Genomic DNA, 18,293 nt, shown 5'->3' with positions numbered 1-18,293 from the left:
CCAGCGCATTCGACCTGCAGTTGTAACGCAACTTCTGCAAAAATTCACCGCAGTTGTACGCCTATAACCGTCGAATTTACCGCGCTGCCGTGCTAGCCAACAAGGAAGTTCTCAGACGCCTGCTAGGCGCTGCTGCGAACTTAGAAAGCTACCACCTGCACTCTACCCTAGGGAAGTTCTCAGACGCCTGCTAGGCGCTGCTGCGAACTTAGAAAGCTACCACCTGCACTCTACCCTAGGGGGGCGCATCGCTCGACGCATTTGTCGGCAGTGGCATGAGACAACCCGTTACTTGAAAGGAACGCTGTACTCTACATTCCAGGTCAGTCGTTTTGCATGCTTTTACTCCTTGCTACGTTTATTTGCGGCTGTCAATGCTGACACAGTTGTCTGGTGCCTGTGCCAGTTTTTCCAGCTTCCACACTGCAGTGCTCAAACACGTTGTTGTTGCATGTCGGTCTGAGCTCCGGGTTGACGCAAACTTCATTGTTTGCTTTGAATGGGAATTGTCTTTCGATGACGTCGAGTGTTCCGGTATGACTGAGAACATGTTTACCAGCAAGCGTGACTCTAGTATCATATCGTGGAAGTGTGAAGCTTGTAGTTCGGGCGGCTCGAAATCTAACGCTTCGGCAGCTGCACTGAAATGTATTGCTGAACTGAAAGGTATCGTTGTTTAAACGTATCAGAAGCTGACTTCACTCCTTCCCCTTAATGATAAAATAGACAGCATGGAAATACCGGCACAGCTGCTTTCCGACCAATTTGACACCATCACATCGTGGCTGACAACATAAAGAGCATACGAGGACGAGTAAAGAAGTTCGATATAGACAGTACTGCAATGAATATTGAAAAACTTAAGCGCGACGTGGACAGCCTAGAATGGCAAAACAGGCGCCTTTATATTGAAATTTATGGCCTGCCTGAGACAAGTGGAGAGGACCTCTTTGGGGAGGTAAATCAAGTGGCAGCAAAGCTGGGAGCGGAGAAGCTCGAAAAGTCTGCTTTAAAGGCTCTGCATAGGTTGTCTGCAAAGCCAGTGAAAGCGCGACGTGTGATCGTTGTGTTTGCACGCCAAGAAGTACGAGATTCTCGGCTAGTGCACAAAAAGCTTTTCTTGAAAATGGTGAAGACTCATGCATTCGCGAAAACATGACTAAGCGTGCAATGGCACTGTTGGCGGCAGCGAAGTCTTTGGCTAAGGAGTCAGGGTATGACTTCATATGCCATGTGAAATGGAATGTCCTGGTCCAAAGAGAGTCGTGAAACAGCAATAGTAATCAAAGATGAAAGAGACCTAGCTTCTTTGAGCACCTAAATTTGTGTTGAGCAGGCAAACGATTTTCTGTTTGAATGAGGCCTAACGTGTACTTAAGCCCTGATAAATTCACCTCCGTAATACGTGACAAAAAAGCTTTTGGTTTATCTTTCATCTGAATGCCTCTTCAATGCAGTCGAAAATATATGATGTTGAAACACTCTTTGATAGCATGAAGTTCTCGTTTAAAGTGGCAATACTTACTGAGACATGGTACACTTATGATTCACGACCCTTTGTTTTGCAGTGTTACCAGCATCTTTTATCCGGGGAGACATAAAAAGAGGGCGAGGTGTTTCGATGCTGGTCGACGAATGTCTTGACTGTTGTGTAATTTCAGAATTAACTGAACTAAATGAGTCCTTTGAAATGCTTTGTCTGCAGCATGAATCCTATATATTTGCTCTGCTATATCGCCACGCGTCTCAAAATATTGCTTTATTTTTTCTGCGCTATTTGTACTACGCTATTTGTAATAAGTGTTGTCTTTTTGCTGAAAGGAGACTTCAACATAGATTTCAACATAGATTTATTATATGCCTCAGATGTCCTCAAAGAACTCGTTTTTGTGAGTGGTTTCGAATACATTTCAAATGGTCCCGCCAGGATAACGGACACGAGTTCTACATTAATAGACAACTCCATATCTAATTGCTTACCCGACCAGATAGTTTTGTCAGGAACGATCACATATGACATCAGTGGCCACTTAGCTTAATTTCTTCTCACCAGAACAGTTTTTACATCTTACATACGTGAGCCCAAAACATTTCGTAGGCATGCGATTAGGTTGAAACAGCTTGAGACATTTAAATAGTCTATCGCGAGTACTTGTTGGCTGGAGGTTTACGAAAGCGGTTCACTTGATGCCGCCTACAGGGTCTTCCTTGAGGCCCTCTGTTGCATTTATGACCAATCAATTACTAAGAAGGATTAATATTAGAGGCCATTTATTCAACAAATTCATAAAATCCAAAAGCACGAGCGAGTTCGCGCCTTTCAAGACTTGGAGAAATAAGATAAATGCTTCCCTCAAGAAAGCGAAGCGCTAGTACTGTAATAACCTCTTCGGGCACGCTGTGAGGAGTCATCCGGAGACGCTGAAGAAAAATATGAACAGTTTTGCGTCCTTATGAAGAGAAAGATGAACTAATAGAAATTGTGTTCGGTGATAAACGGCTCCATGCTACGTCACTAGCCAACGCATTCAATGATTACCTAACAAATGTCGCAAACACTATTTCTACAATCAGTACGAAGATCCTATTACCTACGTCAGAAAAGCATGATCACTGGTTTGTATTAGCACCAATACATATAACCGAAATATTTCCTCAGATGAAAAACAGTAATGCAGAAGACGTTGATAATGTGAACATTAAACGAATAAAGTTTGTTATTGAATGCTTATCCACGCCATTTGCGATCATTTTTAATATGTCATTGGCCTCTGGCATCTTTCCTAGCCTTATGTAGATTACCAAAGTTGTGTTAGTATTTAAAGGCGGGGACAAGCACGCGTTTGAAAAATATAGACTTATATCAATATTATCCCATTTTTCAAAGGCCTTGGAGAAAATTCTTCACTACAAGTTATCTTCCTATCAAGAACGTTTTAATCTGCTGACAGACTGACAACACGGGTTTCAAAAGAAATGGTCCACAGAGACAGCACTGCTCTCACAAAAAGAGATTATTATTGGTTTGTTTTCTTGTGTAGCAAGTAACACATACTACTGTTTTGACGCCCGCTAACGACTGCCAACATTTAGAGCTAGGGCCTCGTCAAGCCGCTACTCGCGCAGCTTTCTGCCCTAGCGACCTTCTTTCTTGTGAAGAAAGTTCGTAAATAAACTTCGAAATTCAACAACCTTCTCGCAACAAGAAATAGTTCAACAAAGACCTCTGGCAGACCGCTCAGATCATTCTCTTTATTGTGACATTTTTTTGCCCCATTCACTCAGCAACAACGGAGCGTGAAAGCGAAACACAAGAGAGAGGGAGAGAGTCGCCAAACTGTCTCGTCTCGCGTGCAGCGTATGTTTGCCAAACAGCGGTGAAACAGCTCACTCGGCAGGAAGCATAGCCGTCCCACTGGAGCCGAATATGTATGCATACGTCATCCCCGGGTGACAGAACTGGGGCGAAGGCAGAAGCAAGCAAATGGGACGTCCTAAGGGGCGTGGTCAATTAGCCTTAATGGCGGTCTGCATTTCGTTCGGCCTCCCAACGCGAGGCGGCGATGCTGTTACGAACAAAACAGCACGCGCGTTGAACCCCGGAAGAAAGCACTGCTGGCTGAAAGGATTGCGAGGCCATATTGTCGAAATAAAAGATTTGCCTGATTTTTAGTGCAACTGTCTCGCAGCGTGCAAATTAGTACACGGGACACTATGTGAGGCTCATTTAGCGGGAATTGGGTGGAAACGTTCGACCTACTTTTCTTGACCCTCCCGCCCCGATTTCACATCGTGACGGATAACGTGCCAGCTGGCGATGCTTCCTGTGTGTTTTGAGGGGCTTCGTGTTTCAGATACCACTGTGCCGTCTGTAACTATTATATAACGTAAAATCAGCATAAGCAAGCGCCCAATAGGCTTACGTCACCGTCCCGAAGGATATTTGGAAGTATTCTGGAGACGCGTCCCAGATACGTCCCAGATACGTCCCAGACACCTCCCAGACACGTCAAGCTGTCTCAGTGGCGGTGGCGTTGAGCTGCTAGGCTCAAGTTCGTTTAGAACGTCGTTGAACGCTCATCGGTTCTTTTTTGAGCTGCAGTGGTTAAGTGCAAGGGGTTCGCTGTTCTCTTCGCCTACATCATCATTATGGCTGTAGTCTTTATGGCCCTCTTCGCTACCTACAGACGCATTGTTTCCTCTGCTGCATTAAGAACAATCTCGCTTAAGTTGTACTGCTTCTTTCCAGCGCCAGGTTGATCCATTCACACATGCACTAGATGAAGTCCGCATGCTGAATTCATTTGTCGTTAGGTGTCCCTCATAATGTTATTAATTCACCGCAGAGGTTCCTTCTTCGAGGTCCGCCAGTAAAGTTGTTCTTGGTATTCAGTAGGCGGTGTTATAGACTCTACCTGGAAATATATTAAAATGCATGGCGATAGAATTCTGAGTGCCAAAAGCTTTCGCCGCGACTGGTCCTACATTCCCGCCGGCGGGTTTTTGCGATATAACCTCTCGCACTCAAGAATTGCCGGCATTCTTTATGCAGCTGTGTCTGTGTTATAGACTCTACCTGGAAATACATTAAAATGCATGGCGATAGAATTCTGAGTGCCAAAAGCTTTTGCTGCGACTGGTACTACATTCCCGCCGGCGGACTTTTGCGATATAACCTCTCGCACTCAAGAATTGCCGGCATTCTTTATGCAGCTGGGTCTGTGTTATAGACTCTACCTGGAAATATATTAAAATGCATGGCGATAGAATTCTGAGTGCCAAAAGCTTTTGCTGCGACTGGTACTACATTTCCGCCGGCGGGCTTTTGCGATATCACCTCTCGCACTCAAGAATTGCCGGCATTCTTTATGCAGCTGGGTCTGTGTTATAGACTCTACCTGGAAATATATTAAAATGCATGGCGATAGAATTCTGAGTGCCAAAAGCTTTTGCTGCGATTGGTACTACATTCCCGCCGGCGGGCTTTTGCGATATAACCTGTCGCACTCAAGAATTGCCGGCATTCTTTATGCAGCTGGGTCTATTGAAATTCATCACGACAATGCCTGAATCACAAGACTGTGTCTGCTTATTTGATTTTGCTTTTTATTTTTGTGGATCGCTCATGCGAAGCAAGTGCTTGAATAACTAGACCTCCTTGTGAGATGGAAAAGCTTTGCCTGCACGTGAGCAATTTGTGTCGTTTCTTTCGGTTTAAAATTTAACTTTACTTTTCTCGTTCTTTTGATCCACGCGTTATTCTTTCGTCCTTGAAACTTTCATTCGTCAGTTTCATTCTTTTCTTCTTTATTTCCGCACACATTCACATTCGTTTTGCTGCATTTTGTGGGCGGTGTTCCAGAAAACAAAGACTTACCGTAACTTTGACAAGGATAAATATAGGCAACGCAGAAATTATGCGGGAAAATGCGCGCAAATCAAGGAATGGGGAACGCTTCAAAAAGCAACGACGAGTGGAAACGAGAGGAATGAAGAAATAAAGGTTGAATGCAGAAAGTCAGAAAGAGGAAAAAGATACGCATTCGACTCGCTTTGCTTGTCTTTTTGTTTCACATACTTTCCTTCCGCTCAGTTTTGTCTGCGTTTCCTCCCACGATTTATTCCCCCCCGCTCATGCAGATTTCCTACGAAACGCCCTTGAGACTTCCTTCAAATTTCACCGCGTTCCGCTTCCCATCGCAGCCGGTGGATTTTTCTCAGAATCGTAAATCAGCCTGACATCCAGTGCCATGTTCTCCCACGCCGCAGGAAGACAGAAAAAAGAAGTATAAAACAGCTTTTATCAATACAGCTACGCTAAGCTGCGCTTAGCGCATTTTTAAGCCGCTTTTGCAAACGAGTAGTTTTTCTTTTTGACGCTTATCGCTTGGGCAGCTGCGAGTCGAGGCGCGTGCATAGGAAAAAGGCTGAGAACAGCCAGACTGCACAGCGGGGGCGTCGTAGGCAAATTAGGAAACAAGGATGAACTGTAAGAAAAGTTCGCACAAATGCTCCCACGAGCATAGCAACTTTCCCGGTTCGCTTTTCCTGCCTCTCCAGTCAAGCTAGACAGAGCGGGGACGCCAGTTAGACAAAGGGCGTGTAATCTCGGAGCCTGTCAGGCCATTCTAGTGCTCAGCTGAAGCCTTTCTGAGATTTATTCAGCGATTCCCGAACAGGAAAAGAAAAATGTCGCTTTTGTGTTAAGAGTGCTGAAGAGCGGGGCCTGCAGACTTTCACTATAGCTCTACTTATACCAAAGAAAATGATGAAAGGAAGAAGAGTTGACGTCACTGTGTGAAGCTGTAGGCAAAGCAGAGAACCTTAGGCGTACCTGTAGGGGGAGATTTGGCGCACGCGCCGTTATCTTGAGGAAAGTTTAATGCATGCCTCGAGACTATAAAACACTGAAGAGCTTCTGTAAGCAATGCCGAGTTGCGTCAAAAGTAAACTAAGCGCGGTCCCGTGGTGTAAGGGCACTGTCATGAGGGATAATTGGAATTTGAAAGCGCAATATCCTGGAGCATAAATGTGCTAGAACGCTCGCATACAAGGCACACTGAGCCTGCGTAATTTCCCTGGGTCACGCTTAACTGAATTCGTGGAGCCGTGTTCCGTTTACTGCTGGTTGCAGTATACATTGGACTATTATTTAACTACATAGTACATATCTACCAAAGAAATACTTAGTAACAAGACGCTCAGGGTGGTGCGTAATATAGGAAGTATGCCAACACAACTGATAACAATAATAATAATAATAATAATATTAATAATAATAATAATAATAATAATAATAATAATAATAATAATAATAATAATAATAATAATAATAATTGGTTTTTGGGGAAAGGAAATGACGCAGTATCTGTCTTATATATCGCTGGACACCTGACCCGCTCCGTAAGGGAAGGGATAAAGAAGGGAGTGAAAGAAGAAAGAGGTGCCGTAGTGAAGGGCTCCGGAATAATTTCGACCACCTGGGGATCTTTAACATGCGCTGACATCGCACAGTACACGGGCGCCTTAGCGTTTTTCCTCCATAAAAACGCAGCCGCCGCGGTCGGGTTCGAACCTGGGAACTCCGGATCAGTAGTCGAGCGCCCTAACCACTGAGCCACCGCGGCGGGTCAACACAACTGACCAGATCTTGTAGGGACGAATGCATTGTCGTATTTTACACCCGAGCGCGAAAGTTTCGATCCCATGGAAGCTGCAAAAAAAAAAAAATATCCTCACAGGTGACCATGCACCATATATAGGGTGTGTAAAAAAATTGCTTGTAAGTAATTCGAATTATTTCCTGTACGCTCACACCGGCAGTTGTGCCATACCAACATGTTCTCATTTTGCTCAAATCAGATTGGTCAGGTGATAGTTTGTACAGCACAGTTGACGGAGTTAAGAGATTGGCCTTTAGTTCAATAGCAGCGGTAAGTCCCATCACCAACTAAGAGAGAGTACGTTGTCAAATAGCAGACTTACTTTAAATGCATTCAGTTAATGAAAGGGGCTCAGCACCATCACTCCTTCCTTATCAAGCTCACCTGCAGTCAGTCCCCTGCCAGGAACGTCGCCAGGCTTCCCTCCTCCTGATACCACAGGCTCTCAATACACGAATGTTACGTTACATATCTATGCATCCAAGCACCAACCGGATGCCACAGGTGACCAGAAACCTAGAATGTCCGTTTTTAGACCCAATAACGTTTTAAACGCATCCGGTGTTCTCCATGACGGCGTTCAATCGATAGCATTTAGTTCATCACGACTAATTAAGCCCGTGCGCTACGCAGTTACTAAGCGTAGAACGTGAGTACCTCAATCTGCAGCTACAATAATATTATTGTGTGCTTTCGCTAGTCGTGGTAAGAGACTCGCTAGTAAACAGTTACCAATATCTTGTGATGCCAAATACACTTGGTTTAGAATTAAGTGTACTGCGATTCAGGAAGGGGTCGGGAGATAAACGGCATGATTCAAAAAATAAAAAAAACTGCCAAGAGCTGGCGCTGCTGCTTAATGAAACTTGCTATCGAATTCAACACACTGCGCGAAGAAAGTTCCCTCTATATAACACACGTCCCGGCGTCTAAGGACGTAAGCAAAAATTATCTTTTGGGCTCAACCATCCCAGTGCTTCGCAGACATATAGTTCAATTAGACCCAGCCCGACACCATTCCGCCTCGGCAGTGAAGAGGCATCGCAGGCTACGTGCACGGCATGCATGTAGTACATCATGGGAAACGCTTCTGCGGCGCCAACTGCTCTCCTTAAGTGGAAAGAAAGAGCTCCAAGTCCCGTCCGGAAAACTCGGTCAGCCTCGGGCGCTCCACATCGATGCGTTCTCGGGAGGAGCAGCAGAGATAGACAGAGAGAAAGAGAGAGATAGAGAGAGCCCGACTAACGGCGGAAAGAGGGGCGAGGAGCGAAAAGCAAAGGAGAAAGCACGACGCCAAAGAGAAGGGTGGTAGTAGAAAGAGAGAGAGAGAGAAGACAGCCCGTTCTCCCGTGCTGTGCGGAGGAGGAGAGAGAGATAAGGAGGAAGGGGAGGAGACCGCTGGCCGTTGTCGCAGCGGCTGCCACGGCTGCAGCCAGCCAGTCCTCTCGACAACAGCGCGGGCGCCGTCGGCGGGGGATCTCTCTCCGTTCCCGGGCTGTGGTGCGCGCGACGCTCGTAGCAGCGTGTGTGGCTCGTTCTCCTCCCCTCTGCGTGCTCCTGGCGGGAAAACGCGCTGCCCTTCAGGTACCTTCACTGGTGTGGATTACGGCGCAGCAAGGTCTCGCAGACAGCGGCGGCGGGAGTAGCCCAGGAGCAGCCGACGCTCGGGTAAGGAGCACCTGCTCGAGTGCAGTGTTTAATAACCAGTAGTAATTTTAATAACAAGGCTGTGCTGTCGAGCCCGCGCGTGACCGGTGATCGTGCGGTATATTACCTTCTTCTTGACAGCACTTCCTGCCTGGCGAACGTTGCCTGCGAAAGTGATTGGTGCTCTGTCTTGCACCATTGACATGCTGGGGTAAATGTTCTTCGCCCTTCTTTTTTGAGTTAAAAAGCATAAAACAGGGCTGTCGGGTTGGAAAAAAAAATGTTCCCAGAAATGTGATCACTCAATCCGCGATTTTCTGCCCTATGCGGATAAAGTGTAAAATTTCACACCTACAGTGCGACTTCGGTGGCTTTTCTTTGCTGCCATGTATGTATGACTTCCGAGAATAGTCGGTCACATGCGATAATTATTTTGTCGTTAGGAACCCCGTGCATGTAGGGGAATTTTGAATGAACTGACCTTCTGTGCCCCTACCGCACAGCAGCTTGGTCAAGGAGAACTTGAAAGAGATCTTCCCGCCAATCCGCCTCAACTTTATTTGTTCCTGTAAACAATTCGGCATTCTTGCACGGAGCTTCTAAGAGGCAATGAGACGAGTAGTGATACCACATAATAATCGGTGAGGACAACGAAGTTTTTTTTTTTCCCCTTTCTACGCTTGAACGACGACACGTTTCTAAAGACCGTTGCATTGCGAGCTTCGTCTAGCTTGCCTAAAAAGAGACTACGAGACTTTACTGTCGGCTCAGTAATGGCGTACGGTCTGGGCCGTGCGCATGAGTCACGCAAAACGTTATGAAACCGACCTCAGTAGTGCAGCTTCCTTCATAACGCTGCCAGACAGCTGTGCGAAGCGTTCCCCTATGGGAACCTAAATATACACGCGCTGTTACGAGCCGTAGCCAGCAGCGTGCCAACAGGATTCACAGCCTTAAGACGAGCGCCAGATGGATTTGTTTTTTTGGGCCAGTGCGTCATAACCTGCCCTCAGTCTCACTTCAGAATAACAAGCAAGTATCCAGCGTCTTGTTTCAAACTGGACCAGGGGTGGATTTATGGGTCAGTCGTGGAGGGGGTGGCCCAATTTGAACCATGAATTTCCTAGACTTATTTCGTAGAACAAATGGGTCACAGCATGTTTTCTCAATGCAAAATTTCCCCTTCGGATCTCCTGCCCCCTGAATCCGCCTAGATTTGCAGAGATTGAACCATACAGGTTTGGTTAACGGACTAGTGACAATGCAGCTGTTACCTAAGTCAGCGATGTTTAATTTATGGGGGTTTTACCTCCCAAAGCGACTCAGGCTATGAGACACGCCGTAGGGAAGGGCTCAGAAAATTTCGACCACCTGTGGTTCTTTAAGGCGCACTGACATCGTACAGTACACAGGCCTCTAGAATTTCGCCTCCTTCGAAATTCGACCGCCGCGGCTGGGATCGAACCCGCGTCTTTCAGGCCAGCAGCCGAGTGCCATAACTACTCAGCCACCGCGGCGGCTGTAAGTCAGCGGTGTAAATTTTTGAGCGGAATGCATTTCGGAATGCTTTCGAAAATACAACGAGAAAAACAACAGTAGTTACAGCTGCGCTAAACAAGACACATACAAATGGTCTTCTCACAAGCGATCATGCGATGTACATGTGCTCCATTTGAGCGATCAATCTTTCTTGTGGTTGCCTGGCTGGTGCTTCCGCCGTATATGTCAGATTGTGATGTGGTACCTGAACCTTAAACGTCGTCGTCACTGGAAGCACAACGCGCCAACATAACGGCCCCTTTTTACTGCGACCTTCGTTTGGCGCAGAAAGCCTTAAATGATGTGTGAAGGTTGGACTTGTGTCTATTGTTTCTACAACTCGGAGGTACGATACCAGATGCATACAGAAAACAAAAAATCCAGGATGTAGAAGCTATTATATTCCTACGTTCAACCTTAGGCGCTCCTTACACACTCATTTATTTCTCCTGCGTCTTCCCACTACCTCCGTTGGCGTACCCCAGATTGCCTCATCTCGCGCCGTCTGTTCTCTGCACGGGAATTCAAATCCGAAGCTGCAATCTTCCCCCGCGCGAGTCCGACGTGCGCCCCCCCGGACGAGATCACCGGCTTCCCGAACCAATCACCGTTAAACCCTTCATTGCACCGCTATATTCGCAGGCCATGCATATTACAGCAGTCCAATCATGAGGGACGCGAGGCAACCGGTGATCTGAGGCACAATGCAAGATCCGCCTCAGGTATCGGTTAGGAAGGCCCAATCAGCCGACCCGAGAACGTAGGGAACGAGAAAGTAACGTGCACAGCAAACAGCACACGTGCGCACAACACGCACGCGCAGACTCGCCGCGCTCCTTTCTATTTTCTTGAGCTGCTTCCGTGCGTGCCTCGTTTTGTGCCGCCGGCAGCCCGCTCACGCCGTCCCCCCCCCCCCCCCCCCCCCCCCTCTCTCTCTCTCTCTTCCCGCCCAGCGTGCGGTGGTCTTCGTGGAACGGCCGCTACGCAGAAGTGGTATTTCAGCTCGGAACCGCATAGGGCGTACTTTCTCCTCAGCCACGCACCGCCGCTGAGGCCAGGAGGGCAAGCGGACGGGCCGGACCCGGCGGCTTTTGCGGGCCACGCAGGTGATGGGATCGTTTTATTTTTTTTTTAAAGCAGGCTCTTCTTTATCCGTGTGCTGCCCGCAGAGCCGGGGAGAGAGTGGACACGGAGTGAAGGAAGACGCAGCTTTTCCTTTCCATCTTTCTTCCCCTCTCTGTTTCCTTCTTTCTTTCGTCCTTGACGGTAGCCGCGGCAGGATCTCGGTATGAATCGGTAGTTGGCGATGTATGGGAAAGGTAAAAGAAGTGACTTCGAGAAATGAGGCTGGCCATAACGCGAAACACGCGGTTCGGTTTTATGGCCGTTTTTGCTTCTTGAGGTATAAACCTACGTCCAGACAAGGGTGGTTCATACCTCACGCATAATAATAATAATTGGTTTTGGGGGGAAAGGAAATGGCGCAGTATCTGTCTCATATATCGTTGGACACCTGAACCGCGCCGTAAGGCAAGAGATAAAGGAGGGAGTGAAAGAAGAAAGGAAGTAGAGGTGCCGTAGTGGAGGGCTCCGGAATAATTTCGACCACCTGTGGATCTTTAACGTGCACTGACATCGCGCAGCACACGGGCGCCTTAGCGTTTTTCCTCCATAAAAACGCAGCCGCCGCGGTCGGGTTCGAACCCGGGAACTCCGGATCAGTAGTCGAGCGCCCTAACCACTGAGCCACCGCGGCGGGGCTACCTCACGCATTTGCGAGTGGTTTCTCTGATTTTTCATTCTCCTGTTATTCGCCATGAAAGCGCTCGTGCTAGGAGGATTCGGAGTTGGGAAAAAGTTCAGTTTGTTAAATTCATTTAAATTACTCCGATAACTACTTCATTCTGCGTTGCTATAAACCGCAGCTTTATTTATATACAGCCCGCAGATGGGCTGCTTCGGGGCATCGAGAAATGCTCCTGTATGGACCAACAGAACAATTCCATCCAATTTTCTTCCGGCTATGCTGTTGTTTGGTCGACAGCAAAAGAGAGAAATCACTGAGAATTTCAAAATGCAATATACCGCGGCTGTTGCGTTTTTATGGAGGAAAAACGCTAAGGCGCCCGTGTGCTGTGCGATGTCAGTGCACGTTAAAGATCCCCAGGTGGTCGAAATTATTCCGGAGCCCTCCACTACGGTACCTATTCTTCCTTTCTTCTTTCACTCCCTCCTTTATCCCTTCCCTTACGGCGCGGTTCAGCTGTCCAACGATATATGAGACAGATACTGCGCCATTTCCTTTCCCCCAAAAAAACCAATTATTATTAATATATTTTTTTCTTGCCACTCGATTCAAACTCACGTAATCAAGACCAAAAAGGATTCTCTTATCGCTCCTTAGAAGTTAATTACGATGTAGGCTAACCTCATGATTACGCGCACGCAAAAAAAGAGAACAAAAATATCTTGACGTCACTGAAGCTTGCTTGCGAAAAGGGCCGGCGGCGGCGACACCTGTCCTTTAATTTGGTCACCATTTATATCTTACAAAAACCTCCGTTTGCAGCGAGAGCAGCTGCTTCGTCAACAGAAAGCAGTAACCTACAGACATCCTTCACGCCTCGACGTCACGAAGATGCGATGGCGCTGATGTCAGTAGCGACTTTTGCACGGTAGGCAAAACATGTTCCGCCTACCGCAGCTGCCGCAACTACCGGCGGCTGTATGATGCCTGCGCACTGCAGAAGCAGCATGTATTGACCAGATGCGTCATTGTTGGATCCCCGTAGTAGCATAAAAAGAAAATAAATTATTCTTGATAGGTTTGTCTCAGATAAGTACCGCATCAGGAAATGGCCCGCGGTAGTAAAGCGCGAAGTCTGGGTTTCGATCGGCGCTGCCATTCAATGAACTTCATAGCAGTGAAGTTGCTGCGTCCATTCACCTGAACATCAGCATAGTACGCTTAAAATTGCTCAAAGAAAAAAAAAGCACATATGTAACTGCGCACGTATTTATCACCTTGAGCGGGTGTGCACTGGGCTCCGGCAGCTTCACTCGCCACCAAGGAATGCGTTCTTTTGTTGATAGCACAGCGTGTTTTAACGTGTGTAAAAGTTATACGAACGTGTAGCGGCACGGTTTGTGGCACTTAATATTCACTTCGAACTATTTCTGATACGACCGGCACAATGATTTGATTCGAGAAGAAAGAAGTCTGGTACGTTGTGTCAATCTTGCGCGGTCAAGTTGGCGTGCTTAGAATAGCGTACTTTAAGTGTGCTAAAAGCCGCATGCTTTTTCATTGCATCATGCATGTGTCATAATCTGTTTCATGACGTAGTACATGATCGCGAAGCTTGTTTGGAAAGAAACAGCCGCAGGCGGGCTGCTAACAGAGACACGTAGCGCGTTTCAGAGGGGACGCGGCAAAGGAAAGTGTTTTCGTTATTTATGCATGAGATATTTAACCAAATTCGGTGCAAATATGAAACTGCTATGCTAATTTCATTAATGCGTTTTTTTTCAGCCATACCTGCTACAGTTCTTCGGTTGATTATGATTAACATCCTCGTCAAGTTACCCCCGGGTCTTGAATAATTAAATAGGAAGTGGACAAATTTTTTTACACCAGCATGTTCACTGAGACATTCTGTATGATGACGCTATTAGTTCTTTTTTTAGGTGTTCTCTACTTATGCGTGCATAGTTACATGAAGATGTTTCTTACAAATATAACTAACAGTGGTCTGCACACGTAGGAAAAAAAAATCGAGAAATTTATTACACTCCTCGACGTCTCAGCAATCATTCGCGACAAATAGTATCATTGTATTTTCATTCGTTAATCAATTGTGAAGGGGTGAGTAATGCCAATCGCAGAAAATATGAAAGGTCAGAAAACGAACCTTTAGGTTTATTCACTATTTATGGCTTCTTCGCTTTCGCTTTGATCAAAGAAATGCGGCACTGAAATCAACGAAACCTCTGATCTCTCTTCTTCGTGATATTAAGAGGGTGGTGCGCCGGCGTCGGAAATCCGCTGAATTCTCGACATGCCAGGACCATCAGGAGCGCAGCCACCCCGCAATTTTGGACGACCACACATCTAAAAAAGCGTAATTTTATAAATCTGAACTCAATATATTCCCATAATTTTTCGTCACGGCCAGGACTTGGAAAGAAAATAGTATCAGAAATAAAATAAAAAATCTCACTAAATTGACCAGTTTAGCAAGGGAAGAAGTCAGCCTGGCTGGTGCGTGATCTTACGGCCAGAAACAGCTCTTACGCGTGAAACAGGAAATCGGGGACACGACGCTGTCCCCACTTTTCACACTGCGCGACAAGTGTGCCATCTAACGGTAACGGTGAACGCATGTCTGTTCCGCTGAAACAAAGCCAGCGCTTCCCATCTCTACTGTCTCGATGTAAAACTGTTACGGCTAGTGCACAGTGTCAACAACCCATTATTCATGATGAAATCTAAGGTTCGATGAAATCTCGTCTGGTCGGGTGAATACATTGGCGAAAATAATGAAGCGCCGACCAAAAGGTGTTGTCAAGATGGAAGGACGTTTCGACTTCCACACGGAAGTCTTGTTCACTGATCAGTGAACAAGACTTCCGTGTGGAAGTCGAAACGTCCTTCCATCTTGACACCTTTTGGTCGGCGCTTCATTATTTTCGCCAACCCATTATTCAATGTCATGCGTATAAATCACCGGTAGAAACGTTTTTTCTTTTTGCCACTAACCACCTACCTATACAATGCACAGTAGAGAACTGTTTCTCTGAATACGCCGTATGTAGCCAGCGCGAGCCCGTGTACTTCGATAACTGTAAAACACGCCTACAAGGCTTGAAAACCAGCGCTCAAGACCTCTCCGCGACGTCACTCCCTGGCCTCTTGCCTACCGCGAGCCCGCTAGCGACTGCAGCGCCACCTCGTTTGTTTCCAAACATGCAGGAGGCCTATAGATACAGCACATCTTCCATTTGCCCTCGGTGTTCCCTCGTTAAATTCCACTGCCTCGACTACAAGACCTGATGTCGTGGGCCAGCCACCCATGGTAGTTGCGTACTTTCCACCTATGTATGCATGCATCGACTGGTATTGACAAACGCAGCTGGCGGCGTATAAACGAGCGCGAGCGACAAACGCAGGCACACGCAGAGCGTTTCGCGCGAAACGCTGTCATCGGCAGGTGGTGCCGCACGTGAGGAGGCGGCACAATGCATTTTGGGATCGAATTTTTCCGACAGGTAGAGCTTGTTCCTTCGTACGCCAAATCCGAGTGACAGCTGAGCTCGCGAAGGAAGTTTGTGTGGACAGTATAGACAGAACTGTACAAAGCGCTGCTAGGCAGTAGGTACATACCTTACTTCTGTCCGAACATGCAGTTTTGCAGAATGCGAGAGATATGTTATGAAACTCGTACGCGTCATCACCGAAGCGCGCTGAGAATGCGTGGTCCTTTCTATTCGCGAATTCGTAGATACATGTGCGCACACGTTCGTTGCTTCCCAAATTCTCCAAGGCGGCACTTCAGGCTAGCTAGCGTGATTATACGGGACATACAGCGCTTTCGTTTCAAAGCTGGTTTCGTGTAGAGTCACACTTCTGGCCTTTTTTTTTCTCGCTCCACGCCTTTGTTTGTTTGTTTGTTTGTTTGTTTAAACTCCTCAGTCTATTTCCTCGCCGAAGATTTTCTACTTTTCCTTTGCTATTAAAAAAAAATTTACTGCTTGCTCCAGGAATATATAGATTGCTGCCTTCCGGTACGCCTTCTCTTCTGCCGAATAACTCGCGTCCAAAGCGTTGAAGAGATCGCACATATACCTTCTGTCTCCGGTTTCTTTCCTCTTTTTAATGGCCGACGTTGAGACACACTGATCGCTGTTTCGACAGACCAAAAATAAACAAGTGGCCAGACTGGAAGCCACTCCTCGGGTTGTAAACTGAAAGGAAAAAAATATGTAGGGTAAAAAGAAATCAATGCGGATGACAGATGACAGGAAACTTCACTTTGTCTTATCTCTTCCTCCTCTTTCCGCCTGAAATCCCGCTAAGTGAAAATCGAACACAATCGGGGCCTTGCAGCGACACCTGCTGCGCTGAGACCTGACGGCAGTCGTCGTGTCGCAATCGCCCGTCAGCAGCCTGCCTTGACCAACACCTGCGCGAACGCGTCCGGTCTTTCGCTTGTTCTCTCGCGATATTTGCCAATCCTTCTTGTGAGTCATTCTTCGTCTGGCTCTAAAAGTCACCTTGCAACGCGACGCTCAGAGAAGGTCATTGCCCCGTGCCATTGCGAGGCGGTGCTTTTTGTGCTTGATTTCTTTTTATTTGTATCAAACATAGATCCGAAATATACGTTTGCCCATGTAGCATTTGGTGGGTGCATGTTCATCGAAGCTGGGCCTGGCGTCAGGTAATTGAGAAACTACCTGCTGTATCACTTATCAGTCGTTATGGCGTTCACCTACCGAGAAGAATGATGTCGCAGGTGCAAGCCCAGCCACACTTTGAGGAAGGTGAAATGTCAAAATCTCTTGTGTAGACACCCGCCGCGGTGGCTCAGTGGTTAGGGCGCTCGACTACTGATCCGGAGTTCCCGGGTTCGAACCCGACCGCGGCGGCTGCGTTTTTATGGAGGAAAAACGCCAAGGCGCCCGTGTGCTGTGCGATGTCAGTGCACGTTAAAGATCCCCAGGTGGTCGAAATTATTCCGGAGCCCTCCACTACGGCACCTAATTCTTCCTTTTTTCTTTCACTCCCTCTCTTATCCCTCCCCTTACGGCGTGGTTCAGGTGTCCAACGATATACGAGACAGATACTGTGCCATTTCCTTTCCCCAAAAAATCAATTATTATTATTATTATTCTTGTGTAGACATTCCAAATGTGGTAAACAATTTCAGGCAAATGGCCGAAAGTCATCCGGGGCCCCCCACTACGACGGGGCTTAACAAGTTGCAGCTCTATTGGACCGCAAAAACTTACTCCCCCTTTTTTTATTCAATTTCGAGGCCCCTTTCCACATATTGCAGTTGTTTGGGGTAATGGTAAACTTTCTAGGCCAGTGGCTAGTGGCGTCAGACAAAATGCCGACCAATCACGAACCGTTCTACGTGCGAACATCTTTCTGCCCTTCATCCGCGAATACCTGCTCCAGTTTCAGCAACGAGAGGCTTTTTATATGAACCGAGTAAAGGTCACCGGAGCCCATTTATAAATGGCGTGACGGGGAAGCATCGTAGGTGTATAAATGCATAAATCAGCGCCGATGTATCTCTGCTTCATTCACAGCCAGCACTCTTTGGTGTCATGTTCTGAGGAAACGATATTCGAGGCGACTGCAGGTGTCACCAGCTGTCTTTAATTCTGCCAACCCTCGTTCGACATCGAGGGGACATCAAAACGCTGCAATCGTGCACGGTAACTTTCACTCGAGCTGTTGTTGTCGTTGTCGTTGTCATTGTTGCTATTGTCGTCGTTGTTGTTGTTGCCATCGTCGTTGTCGTCGTTGTTGTTGTTGTTGCCGTCGTCTACGTTGTTGCCATCGTCATCGTTATTGTTGCCATCGTCGTCGTCGTTGTTGTTGTCGTCGTCGTTGTTGCTATTGTCGTTGTTGTCGTTGTCATTGTTGCTATTGTCGTCGTCGTCGTTGTTGTTGCCGTCGTCGTCGTTGTTTGTTGCCATCGTCGTCGTCGTCGTTGTTGTCGTCGTTGTTGTCGTTGTCGTTGTTGCTATCGCCGTCGTCGTCGTCGTTGTTGTTGTTGTTGTCGTCGTCGTTGTTGTTGCTCCTGGTGCACTCTCGAACAACAACTTCCGCCACCGTGTCGTCGTTGGCGCCGTCCACACATCAAGGGCAACCAATTCACCGCCGCTTTGCTGAGTGTGTGCCACGACTACACGACTCCCGTCGGCGCTTCGCGC

The 18,293-nt window shown here is 47.2% G+C and overlaps 1 protein-coding gene across 3 annotated transcripts in view; it reads left to right on the top strand.

Annotated features, from left to right (window-relative positions):
- Positions 1-227: 227 nt before the first annotated feature.
- LOC144129183 (uncharacterized) overlaps positions 228-18,293 on the top strand; it is a 79,050-nt gene continuing 60,984 nt past the window's right edge. The window contains exons 1-2 of one of the 3 annotated variants that reach the window (XM_077663162.1): positions 8,602-8,831; positions 11,303-11,455. The gene's annotated coding sequence lies outside the window, so the exon portion shown is untranslated. Of the gene's footprint in view, positions 323-8,601; positions 8,832-11,302; positions 11,456-18,293 lie in introns of those variants that run through there. The other 2 variants (XM_077663161.1, XM_077663160.1) reach the window with 2 other exon arrangements.

Source organism: Amblyomma americanum, chromosome 4 (assembly GCF_052857255.1).
Source record: "Amblyomma americanum isolate KBUSLIRL-KWMA chromosome 4, ASM5285725v1, whole genome shotgun sequence".
Taxonomy (NCBI): domain Eukaryota; kingdom Metazoa; phylum Arthropoda; class Arachnida; order Ixodida; family Ixodidae; genus Amblyomma; species Amblyomma americanum.
This window is presented reverse-complemented; position numbering and strand designations above follow the sequence as displayed.